Raw genomic sequence first — 25,811 nt, 5'->3', positions numbered from 1 at the left:
ATTAACCCAACCCAAGGAATTTTGCAAATGGTAAAACTATGCCAGCCTATTCACCCCTGCAGATTTTAAAGTTTAAAATTTAATTTAAGATACAAATTTAATTCTGCTAACTCGTCTCCAATATAGGAATACTACTTTGCTTTTTATTTCCCTCAAAGGCTGTTTTGACAGTCAACTCCCGAGTATGTCAATGAAGGGACACACTGGCACAAAGCACACTGATAGCTCAACCATAAAAAACTTTAGAGGTAGACTTTAGGTCTACCTCTAAAGGCAGGTCTTCATTAGACTTTAGGTAATGAAAGCAGAGATGTGCAGAACTGATTTTAAAACTATTTAAAGAAAACTTAAGGAGCAACTTTCTCAAAGCTGAAAGTAGGGAGTCCAAAGGTTTATGACAAAAGGGATTCAGCCTATTAATTACTTTGTCAAAGTAACCCCTACCCAATCCATTCAAATAAATTCCACCTGAAAATATCCCTTTTATAACAGACCAGTCTTCTACAGAAACTATGTCTTTGACCACATTTCTCCAAAGTTAACAACCTGCTCCATGAAGGCAGCAGTAATACAGTGAGAAGCAAACCTCTGATCCCTTCCTACCACCTCTGGCAGCTTTTCCAATTCCCTGGAGAAGGTACCTAGTTCATGAGCTTGTCCTCATCTCCTATGCCCTCAACCCCCATCTCCTAATAATCTGTTTGGAGAAAGTCAAAACAAAAATCTTCAAAGGCAAAAGGAGAGACTCCCTTCAGAAAAATACCTCCCACCTATCTCAGAATCCCTGGAGGACAGAAGTGCATTAACTCAGAACTAATCTTTTCCATTCGAAGCGTCCTGTTAAAACTCTAAAACTCCCCCCACCCCCTTGCTGCCTGTTTAGGGCCCTGCCCAAATCCTGATTTTCCACATTCCTCAGGGATGTTTTGACCAGACCTGTGATTTCATCAGTGTAGGGAGCTCCTAGTGAGGAACTTGTACCAACACATTTTAGCAACTGCTCTGAAACTTGACCTGTCCAGAGTTGCAAAGCCAGTATGCAGTCAGAAGCAGGACTTGAATTCAGGTCTTCTAAATTCCTAGGTTATCTCTCTAGCTATTACTTCACTTTCCTTCTCTTCTAAGGAATACTAGGCCAAATATACAGCAAAGGACTGAGGTCACTGGAGTACAGGTGCTATTTTCAAAGCAGAGGTTTAACTACTTGGTTACAAAACATTTTGGGGAGATGAAGGGGACAGAGAAGTTAGGGTATTCCCATAAATAAAGGGTAGGAGGCAGGAACCCAAAAGGCTAAATTCCTGTTGAAGAGATTTCCATTTAACCTCATACTATGGCAGTATTTCCCCACTCACAATGCCAATTAAGGCAACTCTAAATGATCTATACCAGTGGAAGAGAAATAAATTGCACTACAGATAATTTCAAACAGTAGAAAGTCCAAAAGCCATATTGTGCCAATTCTACCTTGTCCTAATTAATTGAGAAAGGTGAAAAGGTATTTTGATATTATATAGTTTATTAAGATTTTTATGTTGTTATGTATCTATAAAATAATCTTCTGTCCTTCTAACTATGGCTCCCCACACACCTGACCCACATAGAGAAATAAGGCTGGAGATGAGCAAGTACATGGGCAAAGGAAAGGTGTCTCCAGATAACTAAGCCTAGGACATTCCTATTACTGCAGACCAATCAATAAGTCAGGAGCAGGAAGGCCCAGAAACAGTCCCTGGTGATACCAAGGATGGGGCTTAAACAGTAAATGAAAGGACTTGGTATTGGGTGATATAACAGTTGAATCGGATCAGAGAGAGGATAGTTTGTGAAATAACTGGATCTTCTTCTCTATTCATCTGCATGGAAAACCAGGTCTAAGTGAAAAGATCTATATAACTTTGTAACTTTCCTCTTTCATTTACTAGTGCACCTCTTACAGGATTTCCAGTAGTTTTGAGGAATAAACTCCTTTTTTAAGGAAATAAAAAGAAGAGATATGTTGATTTCTGGGTCTACTTATAGTTAAAAGACTGGTTCTTCTGCAAGTCAATGCATGAAACCCAGTCCTGAGTGATAGGAAATAAAGAAGGGAAAATAGGAAGTTCACAGCAAATGGCCTCAATTTTTTTTCTGTAAAATATGACATAAGGCTCTCAGCTGAGAGAGTGAGGGGAGGGAGAGCCATGCAAATTAAAACAATTCTAAGGTACCACTTTACACCCATCAGACTGGCAAAGTTGACCAAAAAAATGACAAATGCTGGAGAGGCTGTGGAAAAATAGGTACACAAACATGCTGCTGATATAACTGTGAACCAGTTCAGTTATTCCGGAAAGCAATTTGGAATTAAGCTCCAAAAAGCTATTAAACTGTGATTATCCTTTGACCCAGACCCTACTATGTCAATACCCACAAAGAAACCAAAGAGAGGAAAAGGATCCACATGCACAAAAATATATAACTGCTTTTTTGTGGTGGCAAAGAATTGGAAAGTGAAGGGCTACCCATCAATTGGAGAATGGCTAAACAAGTTGTGGTATATGAATGTGATGGAATACCACTGTGCTATAAGAAATTAAGAGGATGGTTTAAGAGAAACCTGGAAAGGCTTCTATGAACTGATACAAAGTGAACAATTTATGTGACAATAACAATATTATAAAGACAATTTTGAAAGACTTAGGAACTTTGATCAACACAATAATCAAGTACAATTCTGGAAGACTCATGATGAAATAGTCTTCCCACCTCCACAGAGAGAGGTGATAGAGTCAGTACAATTTTTTTTTGGACATGGTAAATGCAGGAATTGGTTCTGCTCAACCATACATAACTAACATGTTTTGGGATTTTGTTTTGCTTTCTCAATGGGGAGAGTGTGGGGGAAAGAGGAGGGAGAGAATATGAACATGAAAACAAATTTAATTTTTTTTAAAAGTCAAAGGCGATTTGGAATTAAGCTCCAAAAAGCTATTAAACTGTGTATACCCTTTGACCCAGAGATATCACTACTAGGTCAATACCCACAAAGAGACCAAAGAAAGAGGAAAATAGGATATAACCATGACTACATCATCCTAAATGGCTTGTTACTCTAATTTCTAAGCCTCAGCTTAGATGCTTGCAGAATAGTCAATGAGCCCATCTTTTCCTCAGTCTCATTACCGACAATACTGATCACAAGAAACAGCCTAAAGTCTATAATGACTCCAGTCATTTCTAGTATCAAGTTCCAGCTCTTCATTATAGGTTTCAAGTGTCCTCTCCTTATCTTCCTATCTTTATTTCTTACTCTGCTGCTCTTCTATCTCTCTGATTTTGCACTCACTACTACCCTACCAAGAATGTTCTTACTGCCTCCTTTCAAATCAAGCACTGTCTGAATCTCCTCAAATGGAGTCTGTTGACAAATATATACTTGAACAACACAGGTACACTTAAGTATGTGTTTTTTATAGCTACATTAGTTTATGAATTTTTTCCCATAAATATAGTGTACTAGTCCTGTTGCATCTGCTTTTCTGGGACTTAAGGATTTTAAAGGCAGCAGCAGACTGGTCAACAATCCTTTGTGCAGCACATTTTTTATTTTATTTTTTTTTTTGGTGAGGCAATCAGGGTCAAGTGACTTGCCCAGGGTCACACAGCTAGGGTCAAGTGTCTGAGGCTGAATTTGAACTCAGGTCCTCCTGACTCTAACGCTGGAGCTCTATCCACTGCATCACCTACCTGCCCCGTGCAGGACATTTTCATTCACACAAGGGATAGCACTTAATTTGAGACATCTGGGAAGAGTCAGCAGATTAGAGGGGCTGTGGAAAGGAAGGTCACTTGTGGATTACATTCAGAACTGGTGTTTTAGAGAGATACCATATATCTGCAATATAAAGGGGGAATCCAGGCCTGGATGAGATCATCTAAGGGATCAATGACAGTGCGAGAGATGATCCTCTTAACTTAGTTAACATGCAGGTTATGCCAAGCTTTCTCTATTCCTCCAAATGTGGTATGTCATGCCTGGGGTTCCATCCCACACAACAGTATCACTTCCTAATGTGGAAGGCCAGGTATTTTATAGGGAAAGGCAAGATCTTGCTCAGGCCTAATTCTTAGACATTAAGGGTAGGTGTCAATTAGCAGGAAGCTACAGGTTTACAGCAAGGAAGACACTAGATATTCAGGGACTTCCAGAGTAATGTACCAGATGTAACAGGAGAAAGGACCATATCTGGAGCACAGATAATTATAAGAATGGCTAGATTCCCCTCTCCCACATCCCCTCACGAAAATTTTGTGGACTGATGTGATGCATATGGAATACATACATTCTAGTAAATTGCCCTGGGAACCCAAAGATGCTTTTGACAATGAGATGTGCATTTGTATGTATATGTATATATACACATATAAATAAATTAGTGATGTAATCCAAAGATCAATTTGGAAACATGATGGTGGCTGGCTTTAGGGTATCCTGGGTATTGTAGCAAAAATACCAGGGTTACACTTCTAAGTGGCAGCCTTCAAGTAAAAACGCCACTTTTTTTTTTAAAGTCCTTTCAGAATTTTTTCAGTTATAAATTCGTATGTCAGAGATGGAAGGAACTTATCTAGCCCAAAGCCCCTCAATTTCATGGAAAAGAAAACAAAGTCCCAGAGAAATGAAATAGATCTGCCCAAGATCACAGTGCTGGCCCTAAAAACTCATTACTTCTAGCTTGAAGGTCAGGTCACTTCCATTATGCAATGCTGGTTTAGGGCATGCCTCTTTTTCAGCCAGCCCAGATCAGAGTTTGTATTGATATAATCAATTCAAAGGATACAACTAGCTAGGCTAAAGCCTAACTCCAGTACAACATTCATTTTCTATTTCAATAAACAAAAACAGATTCTTTGCAACTGTGCACACCAATACAAATTTAGTAGATGATCCTTTGGTTACCAGATTGTTAAGGAAGCCAAACAAAACCAGTCTAGGCCCTTACTGCAAATTACAAATTCCAGGGGTCCCATACAGGTTGGCTACAGATTCCATTACCCTGCCCTAGTCTCAATTAGATCTGGAATCAATTAACAGACATTTATTAAGAGCTTATTTTATGCTAGATATTGTACTAAGCAGTGATAGGAATGCAAACAACAGCAAAATACAAAGAAAGGCAAAAAAATTCACCCTCTGAGATTAACCACCTTTTCCAACCCATTTCTCCTCAAATCTTAACTTTCATGACTACAAACTCTGGTACTATCAGTGTAGTTAGGCAATTAACATAACCTCACCAAGTCTGTTACCTTACCTATAAATTTGGGAGGGGGGGAAGATGAATTAGATAATATGGTTCTTTTCATATTAAAATATAGTTCTTTTCATCTTAAAAATAATTATAATTACAGCTTTCTACTTCTAATTAAATATTTATAATGTTTAATAAAATTCAGTTGCAATATCACATTTGTCAGGATGTACCTCAAACACCGGGGGCAATTAAGTGGCACAGTAGATACCATGCCACACCTGGAGTCAATAAGACTCATCTTCCTGAGCTCAAATCTGGCCTCAGACACTCAGTTGTTGTGTGACCTTGGACAAGTCATTTAACCCTCTTTGCCTTAGTTGCCTTATCTGTTAAATGAGTTGGAAAAGGAAATGGCAAACCACTCCAGTATCTTTGCCAAGAAAACCCTAAATGGTGCCATGAAGAGTTGAACATGACTGAACAACAACCTGGCACATTTCAAGTGCTTAATAAATGTTTTATTAATCTGAATCCAACTAACAAAATGTAACCTAGACTCAAAAAATCCTTAAATTTAAAGCTTCAAATTATATAAATTGAATTCAAACCTTACTCTCAATTGTTTTAAGACCAAAATTTTCTCAAAAAGAAAGCAAGCTAAACCAAAGCTAAAGCAGAACTCTCCAATTATCTCTGGTCATAAGAGATAGCAATTGCAAAGCTAATGAAATGCACAAATAATCCAAAACCAAGAGTTTTTCATCTCAGTGGAAAAAGTAGTTCACTATTTTCTTTTCTCTGGTAAAGACACAAATAAGCAGTAAGAAAGATGGGGTGAAGACTAGGGGAAGAGAGTCAAGCCTTAGAAAAAGGCTTAGAAAATCCATCAACCAAATATTGCTTGTGAAAACCAGCAGTTAGTCAAGCAGCAAACATTTTATAATAGCATCAGAGATTTTAGTTGCCAAAGCACCACCGCTCAGAATCACAGAATTTCTACATGGGACAGGCCCTCAGATGTCATCCTGACCTACCTGTAACTCAAGGACTCCCTCAATCACACTCCCAACAAGAGGTCACCTAGCATTTGTTTCACAGCAGCCAGGGAAGGGACTCTTGATATTCGGAGATAACCTATTCTACTTTGGCATCAATTGTTTAGAAAGTTGTTAGAAAGTTTTTCCTTACTAAATATATATATTTAAAATATATATATTTTATATATATTTATAGATTAATTTATATATATACATACATACATGTTATATAATTTATATAATATATATTATATATAATAAATTAATAAATATATTAATATAATTAATAATATATTTATATATATATTTATATATATTTAAGATGAAAAGAACTATATAAAAGCCTAAATCTGCCTTCAAACAACTTTAACCCACTGCTAGTTCATTTCTTCATTTCAAAAGCATTTTCCTAGAAGTACTAGAAGTAAAAAATAAAAACAAAAACAAAATTTCAAAATCTATAGGCCAGGACCTGGCATGGCATTTAAGAATCAGCTAGGAAGAAGACTCAGGAACTCTACCATCTCCCATAGGTGCCTCATACTCCATTACTATTCCTGCCTTCCCACTCCCCAGATAATTTCCAGACTCTCCACTTCTTGCTAGGGCTTTGTCATCACCACAGGGCACAAGGCACAAACTAACCAAGTCCCAACCTGAGCTTCTTTGGTCAAATCTGCTCATGTCTTTCCCCTCCCTATCCCTCGGCTCCAGGTATTTATCAAGGTTCACGTACCGACCCCCATCCCACTCAACAAGTGAAGATATACAGCAGCTCCTGTTACATCACAACACCTGGTCTGAACTTCTCAAATTCCAAAGAGCAATCCCCAAGTCAGTGACTAAGATAATGACTCAAGTGACAACATCATCTAGAATCTGCTCAGCATATAAGACTGTCAGTATTGATTTTTATCAAATAAAATGTGTACTAATCTGAACAAAAGGCACACTTTAACAGCTATTTGTTGACTGGTACACAGTCTATTTTCAGAACGACAAAATTTAAATTTAATTTGAAGGGACTGGAAGGGATAATTTTCTCCATAAGATTTCAGATAGTATTTTGTTTTGTGCTTCCCCAACACATTTAGGTACACTTAAGCTTAGCTGAGATCACATACTACTATAACTATCTATATATGTGTGTTTTCCTCCCCTTTATCAGAACATAGGGTGTATTAAAGCAGGAACCATCACCCTACCCAAACTTTGTGTTTTCCCTAGCACTTATCAGAGTACACTACATGTAGTAGGTACTTAATGTTGTTGTTCAGTGATTTCAATCATGTACAACTCTTTGTGACCCATTTGGGGTTTTCTTAGCAAAGATACCAAAGTGGTTTGCCATCTCATTCTCCAGATCATTTGACAGATGAGTAAACTGAGGCAAACAGGATTAAGTGACTTGCTCAGGGTCACACAGCTAGTAAATGTCTGAAGTCACATTTGAAGTCAGGTCTTCTTGACTCCAGGCCCTGCACGCTATCCACTATATTACCTAGGTGCCTAATAAATGTTAGTTGAATAGAATGAATCTTAGTTCATCTAATCTTTTTTTAAGTGCCTTTCTGGTCCCTCTAACTCCCCAGTTCCTTCAACCAATCCTGATATTTACTACCTCTCTCACATTTATCCCCTTCTCATCACTCAGCCAACACCATAGTTCAAACTTGTCAAAGTATTTTCCAAAATGTGGCATCCTTATATGATCTAAACAAGGTAGAGTACAGTAGGACTACTATTCATGCAACCTTAGAATGCATTAACTTTTTGGCTAACACATTACACTTTTGGCTCATAGTGAGTCTATAGACCAAGTCTCTTTCTTTCAAAAAATACTTTGTTTTAATCAGCCAAGATCTGCCTTCTTATTCTCCCACACTAACTCCCATTCCCTCATAAGAGAATACAAGAAAAACAAAACCCACTATGAACATGTATCTATCATAACAAATTTCCACATCGATCATGTCCAAAATAAATTTTGTTCATTCTGCATTCTGAATCCTTCATCTATCAGGAGGTGAGTAGCATGCTTCATCACCAGGCCACCAGAATCCTAGCTGGTCATATGCTGATGAGTTCAACACAATAGTATTTTAACATTTATATGCAATAATTTGTTTATCCATTCCCTAAAATATGAGCATCCATGAGATTCCCATTCTTTGCCACTTCAAAAAGAGCTATAAATATTTTTGTGCATCTTTAGAGTTTGTTTTGCTTAGAACTAATCCTTCCCTTAATCTACCCTTCCCTACTTCACTGATGAATGAAATGTATTTCTGTGCCCACCTGTGGGTGTCTCCTTCTTCTGACCAGTTTAGATGAAAGTGAGGTTCAAATGTCAGCCATTCCACCCACTTCCTCTTCTGTGTTTGCACAGATGTCTATTTATGCACCCCAATTATGTGAGATAATATTCTCTAATCTACCTTTTCCTTCTCTACCCATTTCCCAGTATATTACTCTTCCTCTTTCTTTCCATTCTTTTCTTAAGATCTTTAAGACATAACACAACCAGGTTCTCTCTAATCAAACTCCCACTGTGACCCGTGATGATGATAGGGTTCAGAGGTAACATATGTACCATCTTCATATATTACAATATAAGTAGTTTAACCTCATTATGATTGTTTTTTCATGTTTACCTTTCTATGTTAATCTTGACTCCTGTATTGGTACTTCAAAATTTCTATACTACTCTTGCCTTTTCATCAGGATGCTTGGAAGTCCTCTATTTCATTAATGATTTCTTTTTCTCCCTGTAATATTACATTTAGTTTTGCTAAGTATGTTATTCTTGACTATAAACTTATACGTTTTGCCTTTTGGAACATAAGAGTCCAAGTTCTTTGCTCCTTTAGAGTGGTAGTTGCTAAATCACGTGTGATCATGACTATGACTCTGTAATACTTGAATTCTTTCTTTGTGGCTGCTTGCAGCATTTTTCTTTGACCCAGAAGCTCTGGATTTTGGCTATAATGTTCCTGTGAGTTTTCATTTTGAGATCTCTTTCAAGAGGTGACCACTGAACTCCTTCTGTTTCCACTTAGCCCTCGGGTCCTAACAGATCTGGGCAATTTTCTGTTAAGATTCCTTGAAATATAATGTCTAGGCTCTTTTTTTGGTCGTAGAGTTCAGATAATCCAATGATTCTTAAATTTTTCACCTCAATGTGTTTTCTAGGTCAGTTGTTTTTGTTACGAGATAACTTACATTTCCTTTCCTTTTCTGAGTCTTTTGACTTTAATATTTCTTGTTGCCTCATGATGTCCCTGGCTTCTAACTGGTCTATTCTAATTTTCAAAGTTTGTTGCTTGAGCAAGGTTTCATATTTCTTGTACCAAACTATTAATTCCCTTTCCAATTCTTTCTTCCACACCCCTCATTTTTTCCCCAACTATTTCCTTATTAAACACTTTCATTCCATTTACAAAAACATTTTTAACTTGCTTTTTTTTTTTAACTCTCACTTTACTTCTTCCAAAAATTCTAGTTTAGTTGGTACCCACACTATATTTTCCTCTGAGGCTTTGCTTGTAGATGTTTTGGAATCATTCTCTTCTTTCGAATTTGTTTTATGCTTTTCTGCCACCATAATAGCTCATTATAGTGTGGTGTTTCGGGTTTTTTGTTTTGTTTTTTTCCCATTCTTCCAGCCTCCTTCTTGACTTCAGACTTGATATTAGGGCTAGACTCTATGGTACTTCTAGAGGCAAGGTCTGGGCTGGTCTTGTTGCTTTCTTAGAGAATTGATTATTGTGTTATTCCAAAATCTCAAGGACAGACTGGGGGGTCTGCAAGCTCTCAGTGTTCCCAAAGTGGTCTGATCCAAGGTCTGTTTGCTGCCCTCCTTGGTTTGAGTTTTACAAGTTTCTGACCCAAGTTTGGTTCTGTGCAAAAGCAGACTACTGCTAAATTCTGCCCTTCTCAGACAGCTGGAAAGCCCCGTTGGTTCAGAGTGATAGCCTTTTAGCCTTCTCCTTGGTCTGGGATTCCTGCCTTGGTTATTCCTCTGCAGGCCAGGCAACATGCTAGAAGTAAGATCTTCTCTAAGCCTGGGGTATGACCTACATAACTGCTGCTGCAGGGTAGGTAGTATGCAATAAAGCTGTCAGCTTGCACCTGTTGGAGGTCTCGGGCCTCCTCTTACCCCACTCCTGGCCAAATTCTATCTCCAATGTCTACAGACCTCCGTGTCTATCCCTATGCCGGGCTGGGCTAGACAAATGACTCACTGTGACTTTTTCTATATTCCCTCATCAGGATTTTGTTTGGTACGTATTCTAAATCTGTTTGGAGAAGTTTGCGGAAGGAAGCTACTGCACTGCTTCCTATCACTCCACTCTACCATCCTGGCTCTACCTTTCAGTCCAGGTTTCTTTCACATGAACTATAGCCACATTTCTCCATCTTGTACATGTATTTTTGGGTTTTGGGTCAAAGTATAGAATTTACATTTATTAAATTTCATCTCTCAGATGCTTCACATGTGGGAACTAGAGATAATGCTGGGTTTTCAGTCATATGCCAAAAAAAGATACAAGCTCCACCCACTGGTTCAAGGTACCAAACCCAAATGAACTAGATTCCAGGGTACTGAAATAACTATGTGACTGCTAAGTTACTATCAGTGATTTCTCAAAGAACATTAAGAATGGGAAGAGAGGTACCAGAGTACTTGAGAAAGACAAAAGTTTAACCAAGTTGAAAAAAAAATGGGGGGGGTGGGTAGCTATAGTAAAAGTTTGCACGACAAGCCAGGGAATTTGACACTTCCATTTCTGGGAAAATTATTAAATATAGTACTAAAGGAACTATTAGAAAGCATCTAGAAAAGAAAGTGATTTAATTATCACTTCCATGCAAATAACTTTCCCATGTATAAATTCAGCCTTAGTCTTCCTCTCTTGAACTCCAGTCCCATACCATTATCTGATTAAGAATATCCCCCCTCATTTTCTTATTTTTGCTGAGGACATTAACATCCCTCCAGTAATCCAGTTTCACAACCTCAGAGTCACTGAGTCTTCCCTCTCCCTCACCACTTATATTCACCTCCTAGAATTCCCATTTCCCTTTCAAAAATCAGCTGAAACACCACCTTCTACATAAGTCCTTGCCTGTTTCCCTTAGTTACTACTGCTAACCCTCCCCATGCCAAAATTATTTCCTCCCACTCCCATGTTTCATTTTTGTCTTTGCATCCCCAGCATCAAAAACAATACCCTGACACATAGTAGATGCTTAATGAACAAGAATAAACTTGAATTGAAAATAAATAAAAATGAATAAATAAAAGAAAGACTCATCACAGTTTCATCAAACAGAAGTCCCCATGGATCTGTACTTGGTCCTATGATGTTTAATACTTTTACATTTGACCTGAGCCCAAACAGGCCAAGGTACAATTTGCTTAACATTTTTATCAGTAATTTGGACAAATAGGCAGACAGTATGCTTATCAAATCTGAAGACAGCATAAAATGAGGAGGGATAGCTAACACAACAAATGACAGTCAATATCCAAAAGACCCTGACAGGTTAGAATACTGGGCTTACTCTAATGAGGTAAAATTTAATAGTCATGAATGTCAAGTCCTATAATTAGGCTTAAAAACTAAGTTCATGATTACAAGATGGGGAAGCATGGTTAATTTAACTAAAAAAGACGTAGAAATTTTTATTGGAGGTGTTAAGTCCTACAGCATGCTATATCCTTCTCAGATCATATGTCTAGTATTGTGTTCAGTGCTGGATGCCACATTTTTAAAAGGGCATTACTAAGTTGGACAACATTTAGAGAGAACAACAAAAGGGTCTCAAGTTCTCTTCTCCCTCTGCTCTCGTGATAACTTCATCAGCTCCCATTAGTTAACTAATATCTCTATATAGATGTCTCCCAGACCCTGGGCTTCCGTTCCATATCAGTAACCTGTCTATTGTGCAGTTCAAAGTGGATATCACAGAGACATTTTAAACTCAATATATCTAAAACTGAACTCATTTTCTTTCCCCCCTTCCAAACTTCCCTAATTTTGTCAAAGGCCACTACCATCCTTTCAGTGTCCCAGATGCATAATCTTGTCATTAGCACCAACTCCTCACTCCAAAGAGCCAACCAGTTGCTAAATTTTGTTGCTTCTATCTCCACAACACCTCTCAAATATGATCTCTACTCTCTACTTACATAACCAGGTACGACCTTAGTTCAGGCCCTAATCACCTCTCTCCCAGATTATTGCAACAGTTTCATAAATTAGTCTTGGTTCTGGTCTGGGCCTGACTCAGGCCAATTACATAGTTTGGTTTTGATATTGGAACAAAATGAGACACTAGTCTGTCATTCAACAGTTAATAAAACATTTTCCTTGGCCACGGTATAAAGATATTCAACAAGGATAAGCAATGAGAACACTGTGAACCGAGAGATTCCTAAGCAAAGATGGCTGACCTCACTTGTCAAATATGGTGTAGTAGTAATTCCTTTTGAAATATGGGTTGGCTTAGATGATCCCCTCTAACTCTTAGGTTATGTGATTCTCTAATTCCAGATGATAAATTCAATGAATCAAGGCACAAACGGTAACAGAATCTTAGGCTGCCTGGAGAGGCAGAGAGTCCAGGGGATGGTTCCAATGTACTTTGCCATAGGCAGACCCCATTTGACACATTGTTCTTCAGTGCAAAAAACCATTCTTATAGGAAGAATGTTGAAAACGAAAAAATGCTCCTAGGAAAGCAACCAGGATTGTAAAGCATTTCAAGATCATGCCATACAGTTATCAGTTAAAGGGACTGGAAAGAACATGAGAGCTCTTTTTCAGTATTTGAAGGTCTGCCTGGCAGAGCAGAGGAATTAGACTTATTCTGCTTAAAGCCTGGGGACAAAACTAGGAATAACGGATGGAAGCTGCAGAGGCAAATTTAGACTTAGTGTAGGGAAAATTATCGTAACGACTAGCACTATATCTCAGGAGGCAATGGAGTGAAGACCCTCACTAAAGGTATTCAAACAAAGGATATGCTGGGTATACTAATGAAGGGATCCTTGTTCAGATATAAGTTGGACTAGATGGCCTTTGAGTTCCTTCCCCTCTCTTAAGATTCTATAACTCACTCTGGCATATTCACTCAATTTCTACATAACAGCTCATATAACTACAAACTTGGTCTCCTTTTCTCACTCAAAAACCTCTAGCTCACAGAATCTTCAGAGTTGAAATGGATTTCAGGGGCCATGAAGATTCCCAAGCATCCCTCCACAGGAAGTCACCAACCACTGCTACTTACCTATTCTTCCCCTAACCTTTAACAGATAATGGATCTCACCCATGGAGCCACATCATCGTTCCCTGAAGAACAAGTCACTATTTTTTGTTTAGAGAATTCAGTTCCTCTTTGACAAGAAACATGTAGCTGTTACTTATCTCCAACTGGCCAGTAGCCTTCCTTCTAGTCCCAGGTCAAGATTCCCTTATGACTCTTCAGATTTTGTTTGGTTTTTACATTGAAGAGCCCTTCGGCCTTTTTTTTTCCTTTTAAAGAAACTCACTCTTCCTTTCCATTCTTCATTTACCCTTCTTCTAATAAAGGAACCAGGACTGAATGTTGAGTCTAAATTACAATTACTGGGCCATGGTGGGAAATATAACCCTGAGTCATATTCAGGTTACTGCAAAACTTGCTCTTCATACCTTGGGGAATTAAGTGCTTTAGTCCTTTGTTAATTTTGGCCAACTCCCACCCCCCATAATAATTTGCTATAATTGTTTCTCATGTGACAGCTTCCAAACTTCTTACAGCCACATTCGACCCTTCTTTGCACAGACTCATATGTTAATATTTCTCTTAAAATCTGGCACATAACAGGTGCTTAACATTTGTCGAACAGAACTGAATGCCATACTGAAAAAATGTGGCTGGACCAGAACAGAGCATAAAAGCATGAAGCTAAGACTTCCTAGGACCTGTATGTCATAATTCTATGTGTAGCCTACCACTGTGCTAGTTGGGTTTTTTAAAGCTACATTACGGTACTAGTACAACTCAAATAAAGTACCTGCCCTCAAGGAGTTTAGAATCTACCAGTTCTTATTAAATTTGTAGATGACTAACCCCTGCCCCTTTTCAATGAACTTCTATCAAATTAGGTATCCCTTTTCCTACTGTTACACTTGTAATTTTTTTTTTTAATCTCAGTATCAGATCTTAGATTTATCCCTGTTCAACTTACCTTGTTAGTTTCAGACAAGGTTTCAGCCTGTTGAGATTCTGCCATCTACTACATGAGCTATCCCCTCTCAGGTTATATCATATACAAATATGACAAACATGTCTTCTCCACTACTTTTTGCAGCTACAGCTAGTGGGGTGAATTTATTAACCAAATAAGAAATAGGGACAATTGAAAAAGATAAAACGAATAATTTCAATTATGTGAAGTTGAAAAACTTTTACACAAACAAAATGTAACTAGGATAAGAAACCGAATAAGAAAAAAATTTGCATCAAATATCTGATAAGGTCTGATATTCAATATGTGTGTGTGTGTATATATAATATATGTGTGTGTATATATATATACATATAGATATAGATATAGATATAGATATATAGATATATGTATATATTGTTCAGTCGTTTCCAACTCTGTGACCCCATTTGTGGTTTTCTTGGCAAAGATACTAGAGTGGTTTGCCATCTCCTTCTCCAGCTCATTCAACAGATGAGGAAACTGAGGCAAACAGGATTAAGTGATTTGTCCAGGGTCACACATCTCATAAGTATCTGAGGTCAGATTTGAACTCATAAAGATGAGTCTTTCTGACTATAGGCCCAGTACCCTATCCACTGTGCCACCTTGTCAGCATTTATTAAGTGCTTACGATGTATGGCCAGGCACTATGATAAGTACTGAGGATACAAAGAAGGTAAAAAATAATCCTTACCCTCAAGGAACTCACAATCTAATAGGAACAAAAGTCATTTCTCAATGGATAAGGGGTCAAAGATTATGAACAAAAAAAGGTACTGCTCAAAAGAACTGCAAACTATTAACAAATATATGAAAGAATGTTTAAATCACTAATAATAATAGAAATTCACATTAAAATAACTCTAAGGTTTTGCCTCATATCCAGTAAGCTGGAAAAGATAACAAAATATGGGAATAGTCACTATTGGAGGGGCTATGGAAAAACAGACACACTTACGCACTATTATTGGAAAGCAATTTGAAATTATTTGAAAAAGTGCTAAAATATCCATACTCTCTGACCCAGAAGTTCCACTGGTAGGCACATTCCCAAGGAGATAAAATATTAAAAAGAACCCAAATACACCAAAATACATATAACGGAACTTTTTTGTAGTAGCAAAGAACTCAAAACAAAGTTGATACCCACTGACTAGGGAACGGCTAAACAAGTTGTGGTACGTGAATATAATGGAATATTACTACATGATCAGAAGCTATTAGGATTAATGCAGAAAAATATGTGAAGAGCTACATGAACTAAAGTAAAATGAAGTAAGTAGACTCAGGAAAACAAAATGCACGACTTCTATAATGTGACTAGAAAACACTGAATGCTGTGAATTATGACTAAGCCTGGCCCCAAAGAAGAGATACGAGAGGACAGCCCCCCTACTCTGCTTCTTTGCAGGTCAGTGACTGTAAACACGAACCACTACAGACCGTGTCAATGTGCTAGTTAATTGTGCTGCACTGTTTTCTTCCCTCATTTTCTTTGTTATAAGGAATAGCTGGAGTGAGAGGAGGATACTTTGGGAAATATAAGTGACAGAAAAACAAAAGGTATAAATAAAATGTATTTTTAAAACTTTTTCAAAAGTATGTTTTCTATATCTTCATCTAAAGTGTCGATGAGACACTAAACAAGGAACTGTCAAAATCTGCTTCCTATGGCATTTCGCTAGTGATCACAGACTTCATACAAACAAAAATCCCTCCTTAATCAACTATTTAACAGCAGAGTATATTCAACAGCCTACATTTCATCACTGCATCCACAGAGCTCTCACCTGCTCCCCATGCTAACGGAAGGGAGATATATACATACATGGCCTATACTAAAGATGGTAAAATCCCTTTATCATGAATTTCACAGCATACCCAAAGTGTTTCTTAATCGTGGAATTTTTAAAGTATATTAGCAGACACCACAATCTGAACTGGAGAAGGTTAAGAGCTGAAGTCTACCTTTCCCTAGAGTGAAGGTAAAAGTAACACTGCTTACTCTAAGAGGAAAATGCCATACACATATCACTGTTATCCTTTCCTGTTTCTGGTCATTTGGAACTTTGTGTGTTATTTGAGAAGAAAAAGTGAATTTAGTTGTTTTGTGATGGAAGTTACTGGTTATTTGTGGTTCAGCATGGTGAAAGGAACTCAAATGTAATTACTGCTTCATGGGAGTAAAGAGCTGGGAAGATCAAGTTTTTCCTATAGTGTACTCCTGTGTCCAAATAGCATTCAGCCTAGTGATTTTATTAAGAGACCTGGCCAATAACCAGAGGAAGTATTTTACAGGATTATTTCTTATAAAGAATTATAATCAATTAGGCAAACGTTGTTACTTTAGACACAGAAACATTAAAGTGGCTTTGATATGCAGAATCCTTTTTAAATGGTGTGCATTGTCAAGAGATCACAATGTCTCAATTGTTTAATTCCTTGAGAAAGCCATCTACAATCAGTGCCTTTACCCTCTTTCCTGTCATTTTTTCTAAACTCCGGGCAGTCGTTTTTCCAACCTCATTGTTCTAGTGAAACTGCTTTCTCTGAAGTTACCAATGATCTCTCAATTACAAAATCTAATGGTCTTTTCTCAGTCTTCATCCATCCTGACCCCTCTGCAGCCTTTTACACTGTTGATCACCTACCTTCTTCATACTGACTGTCTTCTCCCTAGGTTTTCTTGACCCTGCTCCTTCCTGGTTATCCTACCTATCTGACAGCTCTTTCTCTGTCTCCTTTGCTGATTTTCTTCCAAATGCACCCACTAACAATGCATGGCTCTGTCCTAGGTCCATTTCTCTTCTCTCTCTAATACAATCTCTCATCTCTGCCTACCAAACAGCTCGAACAGGATGTCTCAGATCTTAAACTCAACAACTTCAAAACTGAACTCATTATATTTATCCCTAAACTCTCCATTCTAAGAATAGTAAGGAAACTATCCTGATTATTGTCAAGGGTACCACCATTCTCCCAATAACCCAGGTTCACAACCTAGATGTCATCCTCAATGCCTCACTCTCTCACCCTCTACCCCCATTCAATCTGTTGCCACATCCTTTCAATTCTACCCTCACAACATTTCTCCCAAATAGGCTCCCTTTTCACCCCTGAAACATATGTACTCCCTTTTCTGTGACACTGGTACTACCCTGGCAGGAGCCCTCATCACCTCACACTTGAACTATTCCAACTGCTTTCTGGCTAGTCTCCTGATCTCAAGTAACTCCCCACTCTAGTCCATGCTCCATTCAGCTATCAAAGTGATTTTCCTATAGTTCAAGTCTAAATCTGTAACTCCCACTCTTAAGTAAACTACAGTGGGTCCGTATTACCTCCATGATCAAATACAGAATCCTCTGTCTGGCTTTTAAACCTCTTCATGACCTGACCCCTTTCTACCTTTCCAGTCTTATGCCTTATTACTCTCTAGCCCCACCCCACTCCCATTCCTAATGAAGCACTCTGCTAGCCAGTGACACTGACCTCCTTGCTGTTTCTTGAACAAGACCCTCCTCCTGACTTTGCTTTTTTCATGGACTGTCCTCCGTAGCTGAAATGCTCTCCCTTTTCATCTGTGCCCCCTTGGCTTTCTTCATGTCTAAGCTAAAATCCCACCTTCTGCAAGAAGCCTTTTCCAGTCCTCCATAATTTTGCTGCCTTCCCTCTGACAGTACATCCAAATTACCCTGTATAATTTGCTTGCTATGGTTGTTTGTATGATCTCTTCCCCACTGGACTGTGAACTCCTTAATGGTAGGTACAAATTTTTTGCCTTTTTTTTTTTATCCCCAGCACCCAGCACAGCGCCTGACACAGAGCAGGCACAATACAGGGTTCAAAGGACTTCAGGGTCACACAGCTAATAAGTATCTTAGCCTGAATTTGAACTCAGGTCTTCCTGACTCTGGCCCAGCACTCTATCCACTGTCACCTAGCTTCATCAATAAGGTCCCTGAAAAGCAAGAAAAAAAGCCAAAGGGAAGGGGATTTTTCCTCTAAATTGGATATGTAGACAACGCTATGTATGTCTAACATTATCCCAAACCTTGGGTTGGCCTAGATGGCTGCTGAGGTCCCTTCTGATTCTCAAATTCTGTGATTCTCTTAATTACATTTAGTTTTCCATCAGTTTTACACTGACAAAAAAGGTAAAGGGTAATGCATTTAACCGGGAGGGAAAGAGATAATGCTTTCTAAGTGTTTCTAGGCTTATTTCAGCTCCATAAATGGCAAGGCAAATATCCATCTGCCATATCCCCCAAGAGTCAAATGTGAATACAAGCGATCTGGGGGTGGTGAATGGGGAAGGGAGTGGTAGACAGAAAGCTCTTTGTACTGGCAACTGTGTTTTCAAAGCTGCTGATAGAAGGTTCCTTGGATTACAGTTATTTGGGAAATTTTAATAATTTAGATGGGTTGCACAATGGGTCTGACCTTCAGAAGCTTGTGTGGTAGAGGCCAGAGGGAAAGTTTGTTATTATGATGTTGGCACAACAGTAGACTGGATAGAAACAGATATTGGGTTAATGTTTACTTTGGGGTCTAGCCCAATGTACCAGTTTATCAGACACAACACATTTTTATTCTCTTTTCTTCAGGGACCAGGACTATCAGATAGTCAGGTAGAACAGAAAGAATATTTGAAACTGAAAATCAGAGTTCAAACCCTAGCTCTATCATTTTGTAGCTGTGTGATCTTGATCAAGTCATTTAATGCATCTTAGCCTCAGTCTCCTTACCTGCAAAATGAGGATAACATCATCCTATCCACCACATAACTCACAGGGGGTGTTGAGGAGATCAAATGAAATAATGTACTTAAAAACATTTTGCTTCAAGCATTACACAAATAAAAGGTACTGTTATCTTCTCTAAATGACAGGTCATCCTTCTTGATCAATGCCTATGGAAATTTATGTCTTCTTTCAAGACACAGACCAGATGCCACTTCCTTCTGGGGGCCTTCCTTGACTCTACACCTGAATATGGTCTCTTCTCAAATTTTCCTGGGGTACTTTTTCATTAAGTCCTTTGGCATCCTGTCACACTCTACCTTGTATTATAATTGTGGACATGCCATACACACCAATTAGACTATAAGCTTCTTATCCCAGCCCCTGGAGCTGTGACCTACAGATATTAGGTGCTTCATAAATGTTTAACTGAATCCTAATAAACCTACTATTGCCATACAATAACTTAATTCAGGGGATAAAAACTGAATCAATAGATTACCTAGTCCCCCAATTCTATTCTATCTCCATATTCCCTATTCTTTGAACCATTTCACTACTCACATCACCATGAAGGGATAAGAAGCAGCATGGAGGAGAGAGTAATTTCAATTCAATAGGCATGCATTAGGCAGCATACTGGGGATAGGAAGAAAATAACATTCCTCATCCTCAAGGAGCTTACATTCTACTTGACTGATTGAAACCAACTGATGATCAACATATATGGCTATATGTCCTCTGGGGTAACTTTCTTTTCATCTCATGAGGCTCATTTCCCCTACCATCCAACACACATCTAAATCATTTCCTCCTCATCATTACCCCTTATTGCTGGCTAACATTCAAAGGTTATAAACCAATTTTAATAGCAGTCTAAAACAAATATAATTAGAAAGGTAAATTTTCCTCAAAATTTCTCTAATGCAATTCAAAATCAAATACACATTATTTTTTGCTTTATCTAATGTTCAAGGTTCATTCTGAGTTCTATTTTTTCTCACTTTCTAGATAATCAGCACAAAAAAATGGAAAGAACCAGATCTGAAGTCCAAGGGCTTGGGTTCAAACCCGAATTCTCCCTCTTGTAACCTGTGCAACCTTGGGAAACTCACTTACCTTCTCTGGGCCTTGGTTTCCTTATCTATAAAATAAGAAAATTGGAGTATATGATCTCTAAGATCTCTTCCAGCCCTGAATTTAAGAGCCTCCATCTTCTGAACTGTTAGACATTTATCAATTATAACTTGGAATCTTTCCAACTAAATTATCAGCTACTTGAGAGTAGGAAGAAGGAACCACACCTTCTAAGTCCCAAAGTCCTCACACAGTGCTTTGAATGGAGGAGATAAATATGTAGTAATTATGTTGTTGTCTTCCATAATATGGATAACTCTGGGATCTATTATATCAGAAACAAAATTTATAGGTTATTTGTGGGCTTTACTTGTCCTCAATTTGCCCAACCAGCATGAATAATCAAGGCTAACAGGATACAGTTATATAACATAACCAAGTCAGCCTAACCCTGGGTGCTTCATGGACCAAAAATTTCTGTTTTTAAAGAACTATTTATTCTTATCTGGCCTCACCTTCTCCCTCTTCTTAAGTTGGGGTAAAGAGGCAGAAACTTCCTATCCAATAGCATTTTGGATTTTAGATATGATCTTATTTGCACAGGTTCATTAGATATTCTTTCTAGTCTACCAACATAGCTGTGTGACCCTGGGCAAGTCATTGATCACCTCACCAAAAAAAAAAATCCTACTATCCAGTCTAACAACAATAATAAGAGGCACCAGAAGCAGAAGACCTTGGTTGAATGACGGCTATGACAATCACAAAACTGTCATTATAAGCAAGCCACCTACTTTAAGCTATCATTTCCTCACCTATAAAAGGGGGGAAAATATTTGTACTATCTCCTCCTAGGACTGTTATGAGATAGCCTAGTATTTAGCCACTCTGTACATGTTTGCATTAATTCATTTTCTAACTCTATTGTATATATTGTACTTGCTGCTATCCCCTTTAGAATGTAAGCTCTTTCCAAGTAGGGTTTGTGAGACTTTTTACACCTCTATTTCCAATCCTTAGCACAGAACCTAGCAAAGAGGAGAAGTTTAATAAATGTTTATTGGCTGATTAACAGTGAATGCAAAAGAACTTTTGAAACTATAAAGAACAATAAAAATGAAAGGTCTTGTTATTTATGTGGCAGAATCCTGGGACAGAAGAGGAATCAACTAATTAGCAAGCATTTATTAAATATGTACTTTGTTCCAGGCCCTAGCAACAAGTCAGTCTGTTCAGGAACCAGAGAATTTTAGCACAGCAAGGTGCCTTAAAGATCATGTAATCTAGGTCTCAGCAATTGGGAAAGAAGAAGAAAAGGGAAAAAATACATTTATGTAGCACTTACTACGTGCCAGGCACTGTGCTAAGCACTTTGAATTATTATCTCATTTGATCCTCACAACCGTGGAAGGTAGTTACTGTTATTATCTCTATTTTACAGATGAAGAAACTGAGGCAGAAAGAGGTCAAGTAACTTGCCCAGAGTCACACAGCTAGCAAATATCTGAAGCTGGATTTGCATTCAGGTCTTCCTGAATCCAGGACAGCATTCTGTGTACTGTGGTGGTCCCTAGCTGCCCCAAGGAGCTGGGGACATCCTGGCAGATCCTGGGAGATCCTGGGACATCCTCTGCTGCAAAAGGCTCTGTAAGTACATTTATACTCTGGTTTCTTTTAGTCCAAATAAATCAATTAATTTGTACCCATGTATTAATCTTCAGGGAATAATGACTACTAACTCTGGATTTCCAACCCAAGCTAGATCTTCTGTATTTCTCACCTCAACTTACCTCCAACTGCCAAAATACAAGGAGAGCCCCTACTGTGATGCCTCTCACATCAATTAAAATGAATGTGTGTATATATGTTACTTAGCTCTAAAACATTACATTCTAAGACTACTACCAAAATACTGGTTTTCTTTCTTAAAAGGTGGCAGATCCTAATAGTCTTGTACAATCTTTTCAACTTACAGAGGGGGAAACTGAGATCCAAAAAGTTAAGTGACGTGGCAAAAATCAAACATAGCTTGCTGGGGCAGAGCCAAATCTCCCGATTCTTAGCCCAGCATTCTTTTCACTATAGCCCATTTCTCATAAATTTCTAATCTCAGTCTTCTCCCTTCCCCCACTAGAAAATCTATCAACCTTCTTTCACTGACATCAGCTAATGTATTCAAAACAAATGAAATTCATTTGAATGTTTTAATAATATTTTACTATTTTAATATTAAAATTATATAAAATATAATATAAAAATATATAAAATATTTCCTCCATATTTTAATAGCAGTAACAGGTCAAAGTAAGGAAAATCTGTTGCCAAGAAAAATCATTAAATGTATTCCAAAGACAAGTGATGTCAGAATTGTGTGCTTTATTGCTCTTTGGTTGAGAGAGGTGAACAAAACTAGGAGATATATTAGTCAGTTTTAAAATTTTCTTTTCTATCAGCACTTTCAAATCACAATCAAATTCACTATACAGAGAAAAAGAAAGAAAACACCAAATTTTAAAATGTATTTCCTCTTGATCAACATTACGACAAAGACTCTGAAGGAGCCAAAGACCCTACCAATATATTTACAGAATCTTTTACTTTACTGATATGGACAGCAACAATAAACATTAAACAACTCACATGTATACAGTACTTCCAGGTTTATTAAGCCCTTATTTCCTTTACCAGAAGGAAACCTACAACCCAAATACAAGGTTACAATGACCTAGATGCAGATTTCCTCCCTTGTGAATATTCTGTTAATGCCAAATCTACCACTACTAGAGAAGGATCTAGAGCAAAATTCTGCCAGCCCTACTGGAGGAATGAGAAAAAACACACACATGGTGTCAAACTCTGAAGGGATGAAAATTCTAAAGTTTGACTATTTAATCCGATCTTTTAAACACGTTATTAGTTCCCTTCCATGAGGGAGAGTGAGAAAAGGAGAAGAGGAGAAAGAGAGATAGAGAGAGAATAGTTCTTAAGCATCATATGCACATCACCATGTGCTGAACAGTAATCAAGAATAAGGGGTTCTGATGATATCAGGTTTGCAGCCTAGTCAACACGCTTCAATCAAAAACACTCATTTTTTACATATTGCCTGAGAAAACAGAGGAAACAGTGTAATGGACTGGTGCTTTTTTGCTTTATCTGCATGCAAAGCCTATATCTGCAGGTGTAGCATTCTAGTTATAAGATCTGCCTTAGTACCAGTTCTGACCCCAACAAGCTATGTTTTCTTGGGCTCTTAGCCTCTCTGGGCCTCAGGTTCTTCATATATAAAATAAGGGAGCTGAACTAGATGATATTTTAAGTTCCTTCCAAATCTAAAATTCTAAGATTCTCCTCAGCTTTTATCTTTTTATATTTTATATTTACAGATCTAGGCAACAAACTAGAAGGGGCTATTTCCTACACAGACAGGTATATTCAATTTAAAGCACCAAGTTTCCAAGGGAAAGGATATAGTGTTCTTCAAATTTTCTATCATAAAGAATGGGACAAAATATGCCCTGAAAATTCCCATTTATGCCAGGTCAGCAAGTCAGCAGTTTTTTCCTCCTTCCCCTCCATAAAAGCACAAAAAGTATATGGATTACTCCATAGACCATCTGGCAAATTTTTTTGTTTGTTTGTTTGTTTTTAAAGGCAGTTGGGGTTAAGTGACTTGCCCAGGGTCACAGTAAGTGTCAAGTGTTTGGTCAGAGGCCGGATTTGAACTCAGGTCCTCCTGACTTGAGGGCTGGTGCTCTATCCACTGCCCCACCTAGCTGCCTCCCACATGGAAAATGTTCTACTGACATCTGGGATGGTCCCACCCAGATACAAGTACTTTGTCTTGAATATATTACTTCTCTAAGGGTATGAGTCCACTACACTGGTATGACATGAATTGTATCAAACTAGCATTTGCTAGGCATCCATAATGGGACAGAACTTATACCTGCAATCACATAAGCATGTTCTAGTCTCCCAATGTAAAATAGGTGCCACTCATGTCAAAGAATACTGTATCATATGCAAAACAAAAAAATTTTTTTGAGTAGCATTGGCCCTGAGGATGATCTGAGAAATAAACTTTTGTGATAATGAAGAGGGAACTTGCTAGCCTACCCTTTACTCTATTTAGGTGAGGTACTGGAAAAAGAGATAAGAGCACTTTATAGACAGCCCTCTCATGCTACCGAAGGGTCAGAAAGCAAAGGCTATTTCAGTAGGCCTCAATTATATGCAGTCTGAGCTATCATTACCAGTAGATGAAGAACTTGATCTTATCAAAGTGGGTGGGAAGGAGACTCATTCCAGCAAAACAAAAATCACAAATTCCTTTTAAAAATAGTCTATTCTCAGAGTATGGGAGGTTATGCCAGATTAGCTCAACAGGTTAAGGTGATAAGGAATGGGAACCTACAGCCTCTAGGTTCTCAATCAAGACCCTTTGACTAAATTCAACCTTCACAAAACAAACCCCCTTAATAAAAGAATTTGTCCTGTAAAACTAAGACTCAGTCAAAAGGACCTAGAATGTCCCAAGGTCCTAGAAGTCGATATGTGGCCTCAACACTGCAGGTTCCCTATCCCTGGAACCATGTGTTATTTATTTTTATTATCCCCACAGCACCTAGGATCGTACCTTATACATAATATATTCTTAGCAAACATTTGTCACATAACTTAAAGACTGCCCTAAGGAAATCCAATGATAATATCCAAAGGCTATTACCATGTGTACAGCAGCAGGACATCCCCACTACTGAACCTGGATAATGTAAAATGCTTTCTACAAGGTAAACGTATACACAAAACAAAGGCTTGCATACACTTAAAGACTCTCCCCCCAGAGGCTGGCACCCACTCAGCTTGGGTAGAGTAGTTACTAAGTCCAGGACCACAGAGCTCATGCAGCCTTCAGTACAATCCTCACAACACTTCACTCTCTTGGTTCCCACAGGTTACATGATACAACAGGCAACTTTGAAACAATAGCAAAGGTGAAAACTTCATCAGAGGTTATGAGGTGGGGAACCTTCCTCTAGTCCAAGAAACTATTTTCCATTTACCTGAATACAGAATACCAGCAGGAGACTGAGCCATCCACCTTGATCTGGATGAGCTGCAAAAAGCCAGTCTATCTGGTCAGAGTCCACACACATGCACACAATCAAAACAGAGAGGACTGAGGGAAAAAGAAAGAAAATGAAACACTTCAATTGGCATCACAGTATTACAATGTTAATGACACATATTATTCACCAGTGTGCTACAACAACTTGCAAGTGGACAAGGAACGCTCAGGAAGTCAAAGAAACAGAATAAAATTCTCTCATTCTAAAAGCACAGTCATCCACATGCCAAAGCAGGTCATCCCAACTCTGTACACGAGCATGGTGGGGTGGGTGGGGGTGTGTGTGTGTGTGTGTGTGTGTGTGTGTGTGTGTGTGTGTGTGTG

The 25,811-nt window shown here is 38.2% G+C and overlaps 1 protein-coding gene across 7 annotated transcripts in view; it reads right to left on the bottom strand.

The window, feature by feature from the left end:
- The window catches only part of LOC114043045 (OTU domain-containing protein 7B-like), an 82,827-nt gene that overhangs the window by 34,284 nt on the left and 22,732 nt on the right, over positions 1-25,811 (bottom strand). For 4 of the 7 annotated variants that reach the window (XM_027861895.1, XM_027861892.1, XM_027861898.1 and 1 more), the window contains exon 2: positions 25,423-25,538. The exons of the other annotated variants lie outside the window; for them this stretch is intronic. The gene's annotated coding sequence lies outside the window, so the exon portion shown is untranslated. The remainder of the gene's footprint in view (positions 1-25,422; positions 25,539-25,811) is intronic. 7 annotated transcript variants of the gene reach the window in all.

This window comes from Vombatus ursinus, unplaced genomic scaffold, assembly GCF_900497805.2.
Source record: "Vombatus ursinus unplaced genomic scaffold, bare-nosed wombat genome assembly UNPS02014768.1, whole genome shotgun sequence".
NCBI classification, from domain to species: Eukaryota; Metazoa; Chordata; class Mammalia; order Diprotodontia; family Vombatidae; genus Vombatus; species Vombatus ursinus.
Note: the sequence above shows the minus strand (reverse complement) of the source record. Positions and strands in the feature narration are given on the sequence as shown.